The sequence below is a fragment of the Salvelinus sp. IW2-2015 genome, linkage group LG2 (genome assembly GCF_002910315.2).
Source record: "Salvelinus sp. IW2-2015 linkage group LG2, ASM291031v2, whole genome shotgun sequence".
Classification (NCBI taxonomy): Eukaryota; Metazoa; Chordata; class Actinopteri; order Salmoniformes; family Salmonidae; genus Salvelinus; species Salvelinus sp. IW2-2015.
In genome coordinates, this window is record NC_036839.1 from 41,016,306 (window position 1) to 41,026,696 (window position 10,391).

At 42.6% G+C, this 10,391-nt stretch overlaps 1 pseudogene; it reads right to left on the reverse strand.

Annotated features, from left to right (window-relative positions):
* Positions 1–10,391, reverse strand: part of LOC111971934 (peripheral plasma membrane protein CASK-like) — a 274,635-nt pseudogene that overhangs the window by 118,005 nt on the left and 146,239 nt on the right.

Here is a 10,391-nt window from a genome sequence, read left to right on the forward strand (position 1 = left end):
AATAGAACAGAGTAGACTAGAACAGAACACAACAGAATAGAACAGAGTAGACTAGAACAGAAACAACAGAATATAACAGAGTAGACTAGAACAGAACACAACTGAAATAGACAGAGTAGACTAGAAAAGAACACAACAGAATAGAACAGAGTAGACTACAACAGAACACAAACGAATAAACAGAGTAACTAGAACAGAACACAACAGAATAGACAGAGTAGACTAGAACAGAACACAACAGAATAGAACAGAGTAGACTAGAACAGAACACAACAGAATAGAACAGAGTAGACTAGAAACACACTGGATAGAACAGAGTAGACTAGAACAAAACAAACAGAATATAACAGAGTAGACTAGAACAAACACAACAGAATATAAACAGAGTAGACTAGAACAGACCAACAGAATAGAACAGAGTAGACTAGAACAGAACACAACAGAATAGACAGAGTAGACACAACAGAACACAACAGAATAGAACAGAGTAGACTAGAACACAACTGAATAGAACAGAGTAGACTAGAACAAAACACAACAGAATATAACAGAGTAGACAGAACAAAACACAACAGAATAGAACAGAGTAGACTAGAACAAAACACAACAGAATAGAACAGAGTAAACTAGAACACAACAGAATAGAACAGAGTAGACTAGAACAAAACACAACAGAATAGAACAGAGTAGACTAGAACAGAACACACAACAGAATAGAACAGAGTAGACTACAACAAAACACAACAGAATAGAAACAGAGTAGACTAGAACAGAACACAACAGAATAACAGAGTAAACTACAACAGAACACAACAGAATAGAACAGAGTAGAACTAAACAAAACACAACAGAATAGAACAGAGTAGATTAGAACAGAACACAACAGAATAGAACAGAGTAGACTAGAACAAAACACAACAGAATAGAATAGAGTAGACTAGAACAGAACACTCTTCATATTCCACACTGATGGCTTTCTTTCTTTCTTTCTTTCTTTCTTTCTTTCTTTCTTTCTTTCTTTCTTTCTTTCTTTCTTTCTTTCTTTCTTTCTTTCTTTCTTTGTCTTTCTTTCTTTCTTTCTTTCCTTCTTTCAGTCTCTCTCTCTATCATTTTTGAGCAGACACCGTAGGTAGGACTCACCATCTCTTCCTCTACAGACCTCTTTCACTATTTCCCCCTCTCGCTCTTTCTTTCTCGATCACTTCTTCTACGTCCCTGGCTGCTCTCTCGACTTTCAGCCCTCTGCGATTCTCCTCTCTCTCTCTCTCTCTCTCTCTCTCTCTCTCTCTCTCTCTCTCTCCTCTGATTCTCTCCATCTCTCTACTCCAGTCCTATTATCACCAGAGGTGTAGTCCTGCCGCAGCGTCCCGGAGCGTCCCGGAGCGTCGCTCGCTACTTCTCACAATGGTGCTTGTTTACTAAAAGGTCGATCAAAGCTATTCAATGGCTGCAAAGTCACAATGTTTTATTAGTATTCTACACAACAGAACCGAATGGAATAGCATGTTATAAACTGGGTGGTTCGAGCCCCGAATGCTAATTGGCTGACAGCCAAGGGTATATCAGACATTATTAACTGGGTGGTTCGAGCCCTGAATGCTGATTTGCTGAAAGCCATGATATATCAGACCGTATACCACGGGCATGACAAAACATTTCGTTTTATTGCTCTAATTACATTGGCAACCAGTTTATAATAGCAATAAGGCACCTCAGGGGTTGCTTCGTGCCTAAGAACAGCCCTTAGCCGTGGTATATTGGCCATATACCACACCTCCTCTGGCCTTATTTCTTAAGTATAACGTTACCGTAAGACCAAAAACACCACCTTATGAGATTTTAGGATGATTAGCTGAATGGTCACAGTTTTTTCTCATGGGTCAAAAGTTAACAGCTTGTGCACCACGGTGGCACTAGGAAAAATATGAGCTTTGATTGAAACAAAATACAGGTAGGCCTATACTATTGGTTACAACCAGATGCTCAGGAAAAAATAGTTAGGCCTACCTACATAATATACATTAAATAAGATGAACACTTACCACGCTGCACCTTGGTCCTCTCTTTCTCCCGACGACAACCGTTACAGACAATACGTGTGGGTGTAGGCAGATGTTGCATTTGGAGGACGAATTTATGCATATTCTATCGGTACAAATTATGATGTCATTTCAGAAATGATGACGTCACTTTAAAAATTGCTTTTGCCTCAACACGTTCAATAAGAGCTTGCTACACTGACGTCTGCCTGCGGYCACAGCTGCAGCTACTCTCACTCACTTTACCCATACAGTACTCTGTCCTGATAACTAGCCTAGCTATGCTAGCGTTAGCGAGCAGTATAAATCCATTACCAACGGTCACATCGATTACACCACTAGTGGTGTGACCGCTCAGCGACATGACAGACTGAACTGATGGGGATGGGAGCGACCTCGGATTATAACTTATCATATTAAACCTCATCACATTTGAAATAAAATACTTTTTAGATGCAAAAAATGCTTATATCCTATGAATATGTATGTTGCTGTGCATAATTGAGTGAGTGAGTGTGAGAGTGTGTGCGCGTGCATGCGTAATAGAGAAGGAAACAGAGTTGTGACTCACAACTCGAAGACCATGTAGAGCATGCCATCAGAGCTGTATGTCTCCACTAGCTCTACGATGTGAGGGTGCTTCAGCATGTGGCAGATACTGGCTTCTCTCTTCAGATCTGTGGAGGAAAGAGAGAGAGAGGTTAGCGGGTCAGGGGTTAGAATTCATGTGGCAGATACTGGCCTCTCTCTTCAGATGTGTAGAGGAAAGAAAGAGCGAGAGAGAGAGGTTTGTGGTCAGAGGTTATAATTAATGTGTCAGAAAATGGTCTATAGAAAAGCATCAGAACACACAGACTATTAATGGGTGAGAGAGAGAGAGGTGTGACAGACATTGACTTAGAGGAAAGAGAGAGAGAAGAAATAACAATGTGCTCCGCTAAGCTAAGATCACTAAACATGCCTGCTCATTTCTATAAATATTCAAATCTGAAAAAGAAAATAAATGTAGTTAACATCATGTGAGAGAGATGAGTTTTGGGGAGAGTGAATATGCGTGGGGGAAAATGAGATTGCTTGAACAAATCAATATTTTGAGTCTTCAACAGGTATGCAAATGAGGTATTGCACTGTCATTCTAAACAGGATGGACTTAAGGTATAACTCTAACCGCTATTAAGCTCCTTAAACCAAGATGGCTCCTCAGACACCAGTTAGAATGGTGACAGCAGCCATACAGTTGAGAACATTAAATGTGTGTACATGTGATTTTTCCTTTTAAAATGTATACGAGAGAATAAAGCAGGCATTCAATCACTTGCAGATAGTGATTTTCCAGATAACTAGTGCTTTCAGAAGTGAGTATGATTTATACAGCAGCGTGTCTGGGATGGAGTTGACACTTGATGGAGAAGTAGTGACAGTGCAACTGACTCACTGTAGAGCCTGGTGATAAGACTAGCCAACACCAGGCGGAGTTATCAGAGGCTTTTTATTGTCATTTTATTTATTTAACTAGGCAAGTCAGTTAAGAACTTATTCTTATTTACAATGACAGCCTAGGAATCCCTGGGTTAACTGTCTTGTTCAGGGGGTAGAACGACAGATTTTTACCTTGTCAACTCGGGGATTCAATCTAGCAACCTTTCGGTTACTGGCCCAACGCTCTAACCACTAGGCTACCTGCCGCCCCTCAGGGGAACGTGAAGCTTAATCTAAACTGAGAACGTGTGTAACTCCTCTCTCCACTCCTTCCCTCTGTCCAATGTGAGGTCCTACCATGCCATATTCCTCCCCTCTCCCTCTGTACTACCTCTGTCCCTACCTACCCCCCTTGTCTCTACCTCCCCCTCCCTGTCTCTGTCCCTACCTACCCCCCTTCTCTCTGTCCCCACCTCACATTTACATTTACATTTAAGTAATTTAGCAGACGCTCTTATCCAGAGCGACTTACAAATTGGAAAGTTCATACATATTCATCCTGGTCCCCCCGTGGGGAATGAACCCACAACCCTGGCGTTGCAAGCGCCATGCTCTACCAACTGAGCCACACGGGACCTCCCCCTCCCTGTCTCTGTCCCCACCTCCCCACTCTCTCTACTGTCCTGTGTTTCAATGTTTGACCCATTTGCCAAACAGACCAAAATAAATACCTCCAGCCTTTTATATCAAGTAGATTACTCACTGCACTATACTACTGAGCGAGAGAGAGAGAGACACAGAGAGAGAGAGCAAGAGACAGAAAAATAAGGAACAGCACGTCAGAAATCAGCTCAATGTAATTGAAGAATCCATAGACTCTAAGCCACTTCTGGGAAAATTGGAAAACACTAAACAAACAACAACACGAAAGAATTATCTATCCAAAATGGAGATGTATGGGTAAACCAATTCTCCAATCTTTTTGACCCTATAACAAAGAACAAACAGCAAAAATATATACATGATCAAATACAAATCTTACAATCAATTATAAAAGATTACCTGAACACACTGGATTCTCCAATTACATTCAATGAACTACAGGACAAAATACAAACACTACATCCCAAAAAGGCCTGTGTGGTTGACGGTATCTTAAATTAAATGATAAAATATACAGACCACAAATTCCAATTGGCTATACTTAAACTCTGTAACATCATCCTCAGCTCTGGCATCTTCCCCAATATTTGGAATCAAGGACTGATCACCACAATCCACAAAAGTGGAGACAAATTTGACCCCAATAACTACCGGGGATATGCGTCAACAGCAACCAACAGAAAATCTTCTGCATTATCATTAACAGCAGACTCATACATTTCCTCAGCGAAAACAATGTACTGAGCAAATGTCAAATTGGCCTTTTACCAAATTGCCGTACGACAGACCACGTATTCATCCTGCACACCCCAATTGACAAATAAACAAACCAAAACAAAGGCAAAGTGTTCTCATGCTTTGTTGATTTCAAAAAAGCGTTTGACTCAATTTGGCATGAGGGTCTGCTATACAAATTGATGGAAAGTGGTGTTGGGGGAAAAACATACAGCATTATAAATTCCATGTACACAAACAACAAGTGTGCGGTTAAAACTGGCAAAAATCGCACACATTTCCTTCCACAGGGCCGGAGGATGAGACAAGGATGCAGCTTAAGCCCCATCCTTTTAAACATATATATCTACAGCATTATATTCTCATTCTTCAAGCAGTGGAATGTTAGACATAGTTATTCTACAGACGTACACACTGACACACTAACAAGCTGTCACGTTCCTGACCTGTTTTCTGTTAGTTTTTGTATGTGTTAGCTGGTCAGGACGTGAGTTTGGGTGGGCAGTTTATGTTTTCTGTTTCTATGTTGGTTTGGGTACCTAATATGGTTCTCAATTAGAGGCAGGTGGTTTTCATCTCCTCTGATTGAGAATCATATTAAGGTAGGTGGGGTCACATTGTTTGTTTGTGGGTGGTTGTCTCCTGTGTTAGTGTCTGTCTATGTTGCACCATACGGGACTGTTTCGGTTTGTTTGTTCATTTTGTTCGTTCGGTTTTTATGTAGTCATTTCCCTGTTCGTGCGTTCTTCGTGTTACATGTAAGTTCTTACGTCCAGGTCTGTCTACATTCGTTTTGTTATTTTGTTAGTTAATTCAAGTATAGTTCGTTTTTTGTCTTCGTTGTTTTGTCGTGTCTAAATAAATATCATGTCTAAGTATCACGCTGCGTCTTGGTTCAACCCATGCTCCTCCTCTTCGGATGAAGAGGAAGAGGAGAACCGTTACACAAGCCCTGAAAGATCAGCCACTACAATATACTCCTTTCCCTTCTTCTCCCCTCCTCTCTCTTTTCCTCTTTTCTCTCTCATCTCCACTTCTTCCCTGTACCCTTCTGTCTTCCCCTCTCCTCTCCTCATCCATCCATTCGTTACAGAAGGCACTTTCCTTGATATTCTCCTCCAGGCAACAGCTATTCTGGGAGGGAATATTACTGCATGCCACACACATACACGCGCACACGCACGCGCAAGCACACACACACACACATGCCACACACAACAATGCCGCACACACGTATGCCGCACACACACACACCACTCGCATGCCACACACACACACACACACACACACACACACACAAACACGGCGCACACACACACACACACACATGCCAACACACGCATGCCGCACACACACACACACACACACACACAAACACACACACGCACATGCCGACACAAGTACGCACACACACGCACATACCGCACACAAGCACGCACGCACGCACACACACGCACACACACACAAACACGGCGCACGCACACAACACACACATGCCCACACCACACATGCGACACACCAACCCACACACCCGCATGCCACACACATGCCACACACACACGTGCACGCACGCACACGCACACACACAAACACGCCGCACGCACACACACCACATGCCACACACACGCCTGCCGCACACACACCCACACCCTCGCATGCCACACACACACACGCACATGCCGCACACAAGCACGCACACACACGCACACACAACACAAACACGCCGCACGCACACACACACGCATGCCGCATCGCACATTCACCCACACACTCGCATGCCACACACACACACACACACGCACGCACGCACGCACGCACGCACGCACGCACGCACGCGCGCGCGTGTATAATATATATAACCTTTGGGCTTTAAGAACACAATCCAGGAAAAAGTCTCCCTCTTAACTGCATGTACTTTTAATATCCTTCTCTGTAATGTAACACACATAAAAATATGGTATAGGAYACCAAATATGGTGTCCTATAGGATATACTACACCCCTAATGAAATAGTGAAGTCTTGTTACCTTCTAGGATCTTTGAGGAATAGATACGAATGTGATTTGACTCGTTGAAACAACATTTAGCGTGAGATTTTCACAGATTCCTTACTTTGCAAATTGAACGAGTGGAAATACAAAATCGATCGGGCATGCTATATGGACCTTTTTAGGATATGAAAAATAATTGTATCTAACAAAACGACACCATGTTATCTCTGGGACCCTTTGGATGATAAATCAGAGGAAGATTTCAGAATGTAAGTACACATTTCACCTACAGAGGTGAATTTATCAAACCTATCGCRATGAAAAAAGTGTTTTGTTKTTAGGAGTTCTCCTCAAACAAAAACATGGCATTTTTTCCACAGTAATAGCATACTCCAAATTGGACAGTGCAGGTATATTATCAAGAATTTAAGCTTTCAGCCGATATAAGACACTTATATGTAGAGACATTTGTTGTTTCTCTAAAATCTGCGATCTTGACATCATGCGCTGCATGATTTACAACTGTCCCGTTAACGGGAACGCAGATCCTTATTAAGATCCTACATCTGTAGGTAACGGGCTACAGGTACTGTTGAAAACAAATACGACCCACGTGCCACTCCCCCCTTTCAAGCTTACAGAACTCTTGCAGCCAGGTAGAAATACAGCTGGACTAAACCATAGCCACAATGAGTAGGGGTGCACATAACCAATTAACTAGTTGATATCTTATTTAAACATAATTTCATCACATTCTTCATAGGCCTTCTACTCAAACCGGTTCACAACTTCAATAGCAGTGATCTTGTTGAACAAAAAAAATATATATAAGAAAACTATCAGCGATAGTTGGGAGTGTTTGTCCTAAGAGAATGACCCATACGGCTAGCATAGTGGCTAGCCTTCACCGACGTTGCTTAACTAATGCTTACATACAGAAAGAAAAACTGTGTTTTTAGCTCCCAGTGATACTGTAGCTCTCAGGACGATGTGTGTGTGTGTGTGTCTCACAGGCACTTAAACATGGACAACTACCCACTAATACAGTGGGAAAGGCAACCTAAGTATGGTTCTCAATCAGAGACAACGAATAGAGCTGTCCCTGATTGAGAACCACACCCGGCCCAACACATAGAAATGCAAAATCATAGAACACACAACATAGAATGCCCACCCAAATCACACCCTGACCAACCAAAATAGAGACAATAAAAAGCTCTCTACGGTCAGGGCGTGACATCAATATTGTTATTTTTTGTATTATTGATTGTATTGTAGTTATTGTTTAGATAGTTGTATAGTGGTAGAGTAAAGTGTAGAGTAGTGGTGTAATAATGTGTTTTATTGTAGAATATAGTGGTAGAGTAGTTGGTGTAATAATTTGTTTGTATTGGTAGATATGTAGTGGTAGATAGTGGTATGAGTTTTATGTAGATTTCTGTAGTGTAGAGTAATGTAAATGTGTGTATTGTGTAGAATATCAGTGGTAGAGTAGTGGTGTAATAATGTGTTGTATTGTTAGATATATAGTGGTAATAGAGTAAGGCGGTTTGTAATATGTTGTTTAATTGTAGATATATAGTGGTAGAGTAGTGGTGTAATAATGTGTTGTATTGTAATATATAGTGGTTAGAGTAGTGGTGTAATAATGTGTTGTATTGTAGATATATAGTGGTAGAGTAGTGGTGTAATAAATGTGTCTGTATTGTAGATAATGTAGTGGTAGAGTAGTGGTGTAATAATGTGTTGTATTGTAGATATTAGTGGTGTAGAGTAGTGGTGTAAATAAATGTGTTTGGTATTGTAGATATGTAGTGGTAGAGTAGTGGTGTAATAATGAGTTTTATTGTAAGATATGTAGTGGTAGAGTAGTGGTGTAATAATGAGTTTTATTGTAGATATATAGTGGTAGAGTAGCGGTGGTAATAAGTGTTGTATTGTAGATAATGTAGTGTAGGTAGTGGTGTAATAATGTGTTGTATTGTAGATATGTAGTGGTAGAGTAGTGGTGTAATAATGTGTTGTACTTGTGATATATAGTGGTAGAGTAGTGGTGTAATAATGTGTTTGTATTGTAGATCATATAGTGGTAGAGTAGTGGTGTTAATAATGTGTGTTGTTATGTACTGTTTTTTTTAATATGTAACAGCGTAATCGTGATTGAACCCAAGGAAGATCCGGAAATAAATTAAATAAAAATACAATGCTGCAGAAGAGAGGAAGGAGAAATGACGCCAGAGAACCAGATAAGTTCATCATTTCCGGTCCACCCCTCTATCCCCCTCCCTCTCTCCCTCCGTCCCCTCCCTCCTTCTCTCTCTTTTCTCCTCCTTTTTTTTCCCCTCCTCCTCCCTCTCCCTCCCTCTTCTTTCTCCCTCCCTCCCTCCCTCTCTCCCCTCCCTCCCTCCCTCTCTCTCTCCCCTCTTCCTCCCTCTCTTCCCCCTCCTTCCCTCCTGTCCTCTCCAGGTGGTGGCTAGTAGTAGTGGTACTGGTGCCTAGAGCTCTCAGTGTGATACCTTGTGTAGCAGGGCCTGTCTCTGGCTGCCCCTCCAAGAGCAGGCAACGCACTACCAGCAGGAGAAAATCACACAGCACACACATGTACACACCACCACACACATACAAATACACACACACACACACACACACACGACTGAGAGTTCCGGTCCCCCTCCAGAGCACGGCAACGATACCAGCAGGAGAAAAATCACGCCGCACGCAACACACAACACCACAACACACACACTGAGAGTTCCGTCCCCTCCAGAGCAGGCTTGACTCCCAGCTGGAGTAACAGGGACCTCTTTGAGATCACATCTATCTCTCTCTTCCCCCCGTGTCCTCTCCTCCCCTCCCATCTGCTTCAACTGTGGTGAGTCCATTGAACATGACGCTGTTTACATTCCTCCTGCCAGTTTGCATGGGTGTGTCAAAGACATATTGAGGTTTGACTTTCCTCCTGGGTCTTCCTCTGGCTTTGTAGAAAGTACATGGTCTAGGACATGGTCTGTAGAGTGTGATCTACTCCCTCCCTCCCTCTCACTTCTCTCCCTCTCTCTCTCCCTCCATTCCACCCCCTCCCCCCCTCCCTCCATCTCTCCCCTCCCTCCCTCTCTCCCTCCCTCCTCTCTCCTCCCTCCCATCCGTTCCTCTCCACCCCCTCCCTCTCTCCCCCTCCCTCCCAACCATCCCTCCTCTCTCCCCCCTTCCCTCCCTCTCTCTCTCACTCCCTCTCTTCCTCCTCATTTTCATTAATTTACATCTTTTCATTCAACCACACTTATGCAATCTCTCTTTTTCTCTCTCCCTCTCTCCTCATTCATCAGCAGCCAATCAATTGTCTCTCTTCTGAGGTTACGCTGTACTGCTGATGGCAGTGATCTGAGAATAATTTCCATTCGGATCACTTCCAACAGCACACACACACACACAACACACACACACACACACACACACAACACACACAACACACACACACACACACACACACAACAACACACACCCAGACCCTACCACACGCACACTCACAACACACACAACACAA